This window comes from Bombus pascuorum, chromosome 8 (genome assembly GCF_905332965.1).
Source record: "Bombus pascuorum chromosome 8, iyBomPasc1.1, whole genome shotgun sequence".
Lineage (NCBI taxonomy): Eukaryota > Metazoa > Arthropoda > Insecta > Hymenoptera > Apidae > Bombus > Bombus pascuorum.
Window position 1 is genome coordinate 5,780,095 of NC_083495.1, and position 10,856 is coordinate 5,790,950.

A 10,856-nucleotide genomic window follows, 5' to 3' on the forward strand; every position below is an offset into this window, starting at 1 on the left:
TTCTTCATGGTTTTACGTAACTCGAGACAGTCAGGTACAGAGTTAGGTTTCCCCCGGTGAGTATCCGGGTTTAATGCTTCCGTTCCGGCGTGGATATTCCAAGTTTTCGATCAGCACGAGCTGATCGGCTTTTTGCCACGACTGCTTTTTGCGCGATCATCGCCACCTTCGTCACGGCCACGCCCGGGCACGTGAGGCCATGAACACGGTGTTACAGGTGTTTGCCCATCCTCAGGCCTCGAATTCTTTTATGCCCTTTCGGCTCTCGGTCTATTAACGCTTGCAGCCTAGCAGCACAACTTTTCCCAACGCCAACGGGTGACTCATGTTTTATTTAATTCCCCTCTCGCCGCGCAAATTCCTCGTCGTCGTTTCACTTCGTTCTTTCTTTACTTCCCCAAGACTTTGGCTGCCTCTGTCCAGCAGCTCTTCTTACGCTTCCTGCTTTTTCTCCATCAACCTCATTGTTGTGTGCCGTTTTTTTTTCTTTCTTTTTGGATCCGTCTTAGTTCGTTTTGGTCCGCGGCGTCGTCAAAAGTCTGTCGGGCGCTCTTCTGATTCGCGAGTTCGCTCGCTGTTTTTAGTGGCAACGATCCTGTCACGATTTTAAACGCAACAATGGTGGAAGGAATGCTTTGAGTATTGTTTCGTCAAGCAGAAATCTCGCAGTTTCGTAGACCGATGTTTTGCGAAATTTTACGCGATAGACGATTGCACGAACGCGGTGCAGAGAGTCATTAAACTTCTATTTTCTTCCCAAACATCTTTATTAACTAAGAGTCTCTGAGAACTTTCTTCTTTCAATTAGTTCATTAAGGAAGATAATTATGGTTCTATCTTTTTAAAACGAATAATGCAAATATTGTGTGGTCATTAGGAGCTAAAAGTAGGATTTCACGATAATATGTATCTTACTCTTTTTGCAATCATGCTTGAATTACATTACAATTTCGCGCTTATTCTTCTAAAAAGAGCAGATCTTTAATGTCAAATAGCAACACATTTTCTTCAAATTAAACAAATTTGTTACAAACAGAAAGAATACATTATAATATTGTACGTGGTGTACATACAATGCATTTCATGTTTCTTCTTGCATTCAGAAAACAACAATCACGAAAGCGACGAAAATGACGACGGGATTCTAGTTGATAAAAAGTGGCTAGTAAAACAAGCGAAGTGTGATCGGTTATGTCAAAAGGGTGTGGGGACAGGGTCGATCGAAGGGGTGGTCAATGGGGATTGGTGAGCAGCTCGTCTGCTCGGTGAACCGTGGATTAAGATAAACCCTTCATCGGTTTCTTGTCGAACGATTCTTCCTCCTGTACGTTTCTGCGCCGCGAATGGTCGAAGATAGGCACTGGCTTAAAGTACTTCCCGTCATTCCGTTGGAAATTATTTAACGTCCGGTATCGTGGCGTCATCGTTTACCACTCGAAAACGTCCGGTAAAAGTAGCCAAACAGTCCGGCTATTCGATGAAATTAAATATATACGCGATTATTATCCACTTTCTACGTTTGAAAATTTATCTAATTTCTCCTCGCCGCTCGTCACGCCTTAATTTCATTACGAATTTCACCGCGTCTCATAGAAAAGGAATTTTCTCGAACAAATAATCTGCCAGCGATTATTCAGGATAACCGAAGATATCTTTAAAGAGATATGGAAGGATAATTGCTACTTTCGGCATTAATGCAAAATTGAGCATGGTTGATCGCTGTAGAGATGAATTGCCGGAGATCTGTTTGGAGTTATAATTGCTCGTAGGATTAAAATATCTCCATAGCGAATTTCTGTAATTGGATTTTTTGCAAACAGGAAGTACGAGATTCACGTACGATCGCGGTACCATAATGGAGCCTACAATTTTCAAGCAATCAATCCTATTATCATTGAAACATACTGTGTATTCTAATTCCACAAGTTGTAAAAAGTTAAACAGGCAAGGCAAAAGCATCGATTAAATTCAAATTCCACGAACTACATTGTTCCTGAAGGATTTTCGAATCCCAAGGATGCCTTTCTGGCACCTACCAAATTCCAAGGTCTTTAATCTTCTCTCCATTCATGCAAATTCGGCGTAACGCGAGAGGAACGTGGCGGGCCAGCGCCTCGGGCGAGATTCTCTCGTTGCGGGAACGCGGATAGAAAAAATAATGTGGGACAGCGGACGCGTTCCAGTATGCGATTCTGTGCGACCTCGCGCGTTTATGCGCGGCGCGGTGCAATGGGAACGGCCCGAAGGAACCGGCGCTGAACGGTCGCCGCGAGACAATGAGAAACCAATCCGCGTGCTCACCGCCTTACGAGAGGATGAAAGAATGCCACGGAACCGGCCGTAAATCCACCTCCCTCGAGTGCGTTCGCCGGCGTGAAATTAAGAGAGCAATGGCGAGGAGAGACGAGCCACCGACGCAGCTTCTGCTGTCGATATCCAGGCAACTTCTTTTATGGAAGTAGAAGATTCTTCGTTTTATATTTAGGGAGAATGTTTCTGGAACTTTGCGAATGTTGATTTATAATTACGAAGGAGAACGCGAGGATCATTATCGTGAATATTGCTCGAGAATTAGCGGAAAATTTAAGACAAATTTAAAGAAGTTTTTTTTTTTTATATATAGAAAGTTCCATATGAAATTACGGAGTTTAATTATCAATTTCGAAAATTTAGATTTATGATTAATAAGCAGAACGTGGGAATTTATTAAGTTGATTCAAAAGAAATTTAATCCCGCTACGATCGTCGAGATTTGACATTAAAATGAAAAAGAATGTAAAAATCGTTTCGCAGGCTTCTCTTTCAGCAAGCTTCTTGTTACAAGTTTCTTTTATCAATGTTTAACATGAAGTTATTTGTAATTCTTCCAAGTGACAAGATGTAACTGTTGTTCAAAGCCATGTAACGCTTGTTTATGGTAATCTGCGCTACTATCGGTGTTTTACAGGATAATCAGAACAATTTCATTTATGTAATAACACAAGGAAAATGTTTTTTCGCATCGCACGATCACGGCTAATTTAAACGAGATCATCTAACGTTGCCACGCGAATTCACGATAGCGCGGAACATCTTTTACGTGGCTTCTCGCGGCGTTGCGCAGCGTCGACTAATAATTTTCCGTTTAAACATTACAATTACTAATTACTCCGCGATTTCCGCCGATCTCGATGCTATCGCTGCCATTCTTCTCCCCGCGGGGATAACAAACCTTTCCAGCCCTGAGCGATTAACTTTGTTTGTAGTTTGCATTTACACCCTCTTGCTTTTGAAATTTTTATCCAAATTTTGTTTCCTGACATAAGCACGTGAAAGTGGAGGCAGTAAAGGGTTATCTTCTTGTATCTCTTTAACAGGGGAAATTTTGTATACGTTTTACATCCGTTTGAAACTAGATCTGTGATCTTTAATACGTACAGAAGACACTGAAAGATCTCATTTCCACCCAAGATTCACAGAATTAATGGACGCCGCAGAGGAAATTTCGCGCATCATGCTTCGCATTCAAAGCTTCAAAACAAAATTGACGGTCTTTAAAAGCTACAGAACACATTGACGTTCACCTAATTTCTTCACAAGACCTGCTCCTTTACCCAAGATTCTTCGACCCATAAAGTTAGCGGACGATGTAGAGGAAATGTGGTACATTATTTCCCTTCGTTCATACCTCTAAAACGAAACTCATGGTCTTTAAAACAATCGCAACTACCGAAAGCTTATACGTACCGACCATTCACTTAGTTTCTCCAGGCAGACTCACGCTAATCCCGACATCCGATCTTTACCTCCACCCTATCTATGATCAGTCTACATTTCTACCATACACGAGAACTCATAATTCCCCGTATAACGTCCACTTCCTTGAGACACACATCCTCGCGTCGACCAGTAAGGGTAGTACAGATGAAGCAAAAAAGCCTGGTGCATCGGTCGGGCAGTTGGAGACGGCTGCTGGCTCGGGTTATACGTGTTTGGCGGCGGAAACAGCGGCATGATAGCCCGTTTAACCCGCCTCCAACCCCCGCGGTGCAACTTGTTTTCCCTCGTGTTCGCCTTTTCTTTTTGGCAAAGCTTCAACCCTCGTGGAGGGCAGAAGGAGACTGTGATCGAAGGGAGCGCGACGTTACGGATGGGTTTGCCGGCGTGGTTCGGGTTTTCTGCTCGCTTAAGAAACGACGTGTTTACCGGCCATCGAAGGAAGCCCATAACCTGTCCGACTGGCTGCCACCGCCTCGACAGATATACTACGAAGTCACCACGAAGCACGCACCACCACCACCGCCGGCATCGTCGCCGTCGTCGTCGTCGTCGTCGTCCACCAGCCAGAATGACGTTGGTGACACCGACGCCACCATGGACGATGGAAAAACTGTTGGTCGATCGATGGATCCGTCAAACGGATTTCGAGGCCGAGATTATTTATGGGCTCGGTTGACGAGTGCAGAGTCGCGCGATTCCTTTTGGGACCGCGCGTTAAACTCGAGGTATGCGCGCAACTTTTTCTTTGGTTCTTGATGAGAACGGAAGCGGAAAGCTTCGATTAGTTTTGTGATATTATTCGTGGTCATTTTGGTGGTTTTGGAAAGGTGCTTTTTTTAGGAATATTTCTTACGTATATGTTCGTAACTACTTTCAGGCTTTGATATTTTATGCACGTGGCTAGGAACTTATTATAGGTATCATAACGGCAAATTTTAAATGGCAGCGTTGATTTGTTCCATTTTATTCGAATCTCTAGATGAGATATAACATTCATACTAACGTAATGGATCGTGTTCGTATGCTGCATCGCATTACAGATATAATCTTCCAGTAGATTCTACTACTTTCTAACGAGATCTTCCAGCTATAAGTATACTACTTTCTTCCATTATTGTTTTCCTCAAACAATTAAAATAACGCGAAATATTCGGATCTTCGTATTACTCGAGAATTACTAAATTAAGAAGAATAAATACAAGGTTCATTACAGATACAATCTTACGGTACATTCTAATATCTTTTAAGAACATTTCTATCTTCTCTATCTCGAAACACTCGTTACACAAACTTTCCAAGGAAACCATCCTTCTCTTCACAACAAATACACCTATACGTACTAAATAATTCCACCTTTCACGCAACAATTAAATCTCGCCATCGAAAGGAGCAACCTTGACGCTACAGACCAAGAAGATGCCGGATCTATGGCGAGGCAAAAGAAACGTGCAGTTTCCACGTACCGATCACGATCGATCGATCGATTGATATTCAACGTGCATGTTAATGGGCAATTAATAGTCGCGCAGCACTCGTATCGTCGCATACGCAGCGTGCCGGCGGCGGGGGCCAGGGATGCTCTTTTCAAGCTAGACGGTTTTGTAATCTCGGTGTCTCTCCCGGCGTCTCCCGGCGTCTCATTCGTATGCGGTCGACGTGGCCGCGAACGAGCTTATAAGTAACGCAGTAATGACACAGGCTGTCATGGCGCGGAACAGTTTTCTCGGCTCCCATTGTCGTTAAGCGGCTGGCTGGAGCTGATTTATCGGCGCCGCCAGGGAAATTCCGCGCGCGGATCTCTCGCCGGATGCCTGGCTGCCTGTTCCACGTATATCTGCCTACGTGCATTAACGTTGTTTTTCATCGAACGGGATCTAGCTGAAGGATCTAAGCACCAGAGGTTCGCAAGCGTTGCACAGAATTTAGAAAAGGAGCTTCGAACAGGGTGATTTTCGAAGAATTCTTCGTCGAGGATTTTAAGAAGCGAAATTGGTATATTCATGGTGCTCCTTGAGCGCGTATGTAGATTTTTTTTCAAGGGGTCGTTAAATTGACACTTTTACGTATAAAATTATCGAATTAGGAATATTATTGGAGGGTTTGGAGAAGTTTTTGAGAGTTTCACGAGAGAAGTTTGGGAGAGAGCTTCGCTGATAGTGTATTTATGACCTCTTACACTTAGGAAGATGACTGAGATTAAATTTTTGTACAGATAATTGAATTAGGAATATTATCAAAGATTCCAGAGGGGGTGGACTTTAAAGATTTCGTGGTTGAGAATTTTGAGGATCTTGAGACGATAGATAGGAAGAAGGAAGGATGGTTAGACAGTTTTCCTAGTTACCTAGTTTTCTTAGACAATTAACGACTGAAATTACATCAACCTTTTAAAACGAAAATACGTGTTGTTAACATAAGGACAGAATTTTTTCCTATATCTAATATATACATATCTGTATTTTTTTTACTTTTTAATGATAAAGTTAGAAAAGCAGGTTTGTCGATCGACCGAGTAAGCAGATCGATAAGAGGCAGTAAATCGATCCGTCGTGTTGTAAATTGAAAAAATCACGAAATCCTATTGGAATACTTGTATGAATGTTTTATCATTGCGAAAGAAACCACGATTAAGAAAAAGCCTTAGAAACACGTTATCGAGCTGTGTTATCAGAGATTCTTGTAAAAAGGGGAACATAGGGTTTGAATAGCATATTCATATCGGTGTACTATGTGCGAGTATACACGGAGATAGGCCCATTTTTATGACTATCCAAGTGGACTATCTATCGAGTAACCGGCGTCTTAGCGTCGTCATCGTTAAATTTAGTCGATGCACAACGAAGAGATTTCGCAAATCGATTTGCAAATATTCACTGATTCACGCTTCCACGAATTATAATCGAAAGTACAGAAATTGTTCGATGTTAATTAATTTGTTCGTGAATTCAAGCTTCGGAGGAACAACAATTTCGATCAAGCATCGATCAAATAACACCAGAGTATAAAAAATTATTCTAATGCAACTTTTGCATCGCACATACGTCCTGCCAATTATTAATATATTTCTAATTTATCTATAGATTAAAAAAGAAATGTAAAGTGGGCAAAAAGAGGAAAAATCATAAAACAGTAAAATTACGGAATTCTATTCTCCGTAACAATACGTACTCTTCATAAGGAAAAAGGAACGATTTTTTCAATGTAACTCATGTTCGATAAACGTATCCACCGTTTCGCGGCAACTGTTTTTACATCGAGAACAGTCTGAAACAGGAAGGGATAAATATTCCCGACAAATTATCGTTCTAGATATTACCAGAGAGATAATCGGCGAGATAAGGACGCGTGCCTACAAAACTGTCCGAAGTGTAAAACCGAGAAACGATACGACGTCCAATTAAAACTGCTCCCAACGCGCAGCCTGTTTCAATTCTTTTCTTTCTTTCCTCTCACCTCCGTTCTTGTATTCTCTCTGTTCTTCGATACTAAAACGGCACCGCTCATCTGGCATCGTTAATTAATCACGAATATTTATTGCGTACTCACATGCTCATCCGCCTCGGTCTATCTCGGGAGGCAATTAGCGAAATTATTGCATGAAAAGGAGAGAAAAAATATGTGCGATTCCTCGCGAGCGCGATTCACTGGCCCGTGTTCCACGGCCGTCGTCTCGCTGAAAGCACACTCCAGACATCGACCGATCGTATCCTCGCAATAATTAGTTCATTAATGCCACATTCGTTCCTCCTATTCAATTTCCCGATTATCCGCTTGAGGTAGAGCTTCTAACTCCGCCATTCTTTCCAATCGTCGCGTACCAAGCTTCGTTTACATCGAATTAGTTATACCGTTCCTCTATGGTATTCTTGCGTTTCCTTCTCCCTTTGTATCGTTTCCTTAATTCCAATCGTGAATTATAATTTTCTGTAATCTTTTTTAAGATATCTAGGTATTTTCTAATTAAGAAATTTGCAGAGTAAAAGGAAAATTTTCGAAACACCAAATATCATCGAGTATACGCTGTTCTCATCTTCGCAATTGTGCAATTTCCTTCATCTTATAAATTCCAACGTTCCGCCATTGTGGAATTTCAATCGTCGTCAAATCTCCTGTAATTTCTATAGACCCAAATTTTCATCGAACCATCGTCAAATTCTTTGAATATTTCCGAGTGATTTCTTTTTATCGAATTTTATCTGGATATTTGTCTGTTCCCTCCCAATTTATCCATCTCAATTCTAAAATTCCTAAAACCTTATCCAGAGCACTTCAATTGGGGTAGAATTTAGAGAATAGGATGGCAAATATCGAATACAAAATCCTTTGGAAAGTGCAACCCTTCATCTTCGATAGGAAAGATTGCCGCTTGAGCGTGGCTTTCCCGAGGATCGGTAGGGCTGTAGCGAGCGGAATCGTTCTTCATCGAAGTTTCGAGGTCACTAGACAGAGGCAGACCAACAGCGCGACAGACGGACGGACAGCAGGGCAAGTACACCGATAACGACAAACTGGCCCGAGAAAAACGTCGGTGGAGCGATAAATCAGGCCTATTGCATTCCTAAGATAGCGCGTTGTCTGAAAGTCATTACGCTGGCAAAAGTAATTCCCAACTAAGTAAGTAAAGCAATAAATACATAATGCATCCGGCGAGTTTCCCACACGCGTACTCGCTCGCTCGCTCGCTTAAGCGCGAGAGTGCGCGCGCGAGCGCACAGGCGGGCGACCGCGTTGCAGTCCCTCATCGCGATTCCATGAAATCATGCATCAGCGGGGACCACGCTGTGTGTCGCGGATTTATTTGCCACGCCACGCCGGATCGCGACGCGATTTCTTTTTCGCAATCGCGCGCTCGATCGTCGATCGACCAAAGAAAAGAAAAAAAAAAGAATGAAACGAACGCTGTTTGATCGATGAAATCGAGAGGATGAGGTCGGACCAAAAGTTTTGTATTCCGATTCTGGATGCTTTTGGGCGATAATTTAGCAAAATAATGATGTTAGTGAATTATGTTAAGGATTGTAGCTTAGTTTCGTATTTTATAATCTTACGCCAGCATAGCACGATTGGATGATTCGTAATTGTTGGAAGATTATAAAGTTCCATTTGATTTATTCTTAATTTTGTTGCATTGTTACTAGATTTGTGACTCATAAAATTTGATTAATAGTATTTTTGGTAGTATGCAAAGAGTCCTAGTGGTCTCTTTTCACGTCAGAATTTTTAATGTACTTCTTGAATATTGGATAACTGTATATACGTAGTTTATTAATCTGATCGAATCAATCGTGTCATCCAATATGAGATAGTCTCACGACTAACTTGATCATAGAGAATGTTTGGAAATCGATTCTTGGGTCGCGTTACGAATGAAATATCACGATAACACAGCGTTGGTCATTAGTAGGTTAAATTTGGATGGTCGATAATTCTCGTAGCGTGGAAGGAGGAAGCGACATTGTATGATTATACAAACAGATAGCAACAGTTTGAATGGGGAACAAAATCAAAAGCTGGGAATCTGAATTTCCCTAATTAAGAAGCCCCCGAGAGTTTCAATTAACCGATCCCTTTTTAATATTGCATGAGCGTTTCGCGAGGAAAACGTGACGTTTGCATACACACGCGGGCTCGAAATTTCAGCCACGTTTCTCACGAGAGCCCTCTCTCCCTTTTTCCTTTTCCTTTTTTACGCCAGTATATTTACGCGAGTTCAAGGCACTTGGAAATCGCGTCGCGCGTCGCGTCTGACCGCTGCTAAGGAGTTTCCACTGAAATTCTCGTCCCACTGGCGTCGATGGTGGTCGAGAATGTTGGGAAAGAGGACGTTACGATGGAGGAGCCGCAATTTCTTCGGTGCCCGATTGAAATCCGCGCGCGAATTTTTTTGCCAGTTCGCCGCCAGCAACGTTCGTTGTTTGTAAAGAAGTTTCTGTACTTACGGAGAATAATTCCGATCGAATCGGTGCAATACTTTTCCAAGAGATCCTCAGTTCTTTTTAAGATTCCATACGGGATTTCCATCTTCGTCGATAATTCCAAAGCTTTGCATTCGACGATTATCAGGGTTAAACGAAGTTCCTGGAATTAAACAGTTTTGATAAGGTTGCTCGTCATAGCGTTGATCAAGGTGATAGTTAATTAAAATTCGACGAAACACTTAGGCGCTCAACTATCTTTTCATTATCGTTGTTAGATAAACTCTAAACGTGTGATTGCACATGATTGCAGGTTGCAAATCGATAAAGTCTTTGGAGACGATGTTACACTCTTTGAGATTATCAAAGAGTCATTAAGGCTTGCAATCTAATAATTTCATCCTTTTAACATTCGTCCGATATCTTACGAAAGCTGAAAACAGTTTTTGATCTATAAAGTAAATATCGCACAGAATATTCGAAAGCATCGAATGACGAAGCTAGAACACCAGCGAAGAATCTCGACGGACCGCTATTTCGTTCGCGAGCATACGTGAACTCCAAGCTTCGTTTTATATTTTAATTAATTAATTCGCTCGTTTGGTCTAGATCGTTTCACGAATATCGAGATAATTATTTATGAGTTTACAGACGAGCGAGCGCGGCGCACTTTTGGCTACGACTCACACGTAAGCCGACGCTTTTAATCGCGCGTATGTATATAAGACACGATAGCGTAATACAACAGCGTTATGCATCTTTCGCAGCGCTCTGATTAGTACACTGAAACCGCGGCCACCTTGCCGGCACGCTAATTACTTTGTATCAGCTTAAACTTCCTCGGTTTTCAGCGTAGTTACGTCTCATTGTAGCTTTTATTTGCCTTTTATGGGCCAATAAAGCATCCGAGCGCCGCCCCCGCTAACAAGTCTCGTAATTAGGAAATACATACGCTTTACACACGATTCTCTTGCTATGCTGATGGTCTAATTAAGCCAGACATCGTGACTATATTAAAAAACAAACATCGATGAGCATCGATCGAGCCAAGATCCCAGACCGTGAATCAACTGACGTGCACGCTTGAGTTTGTTGCGGTGCAATTCGCAAGTCATACGAATGTAGATGAATTTGTGAATGTAAACGACGAGATTGCAGATTGTTGAATACGTTAATCTCGTT

The 10,856-nt window shown here is 42.0% G+C and overlaps 1 pseudogene; it reads right to left on the bottom strand.

The window, feature by feature from the left end:
* Positions 1 to 9,105: 9,105 nt before the first annotated feature.
* The window catches only part of LOC132909477 (uncharacterized), a 102,355-nt pseudogene continuing 100,604 nt past the window's right edge, over positions 9,106 to 10,856 (bottom strand).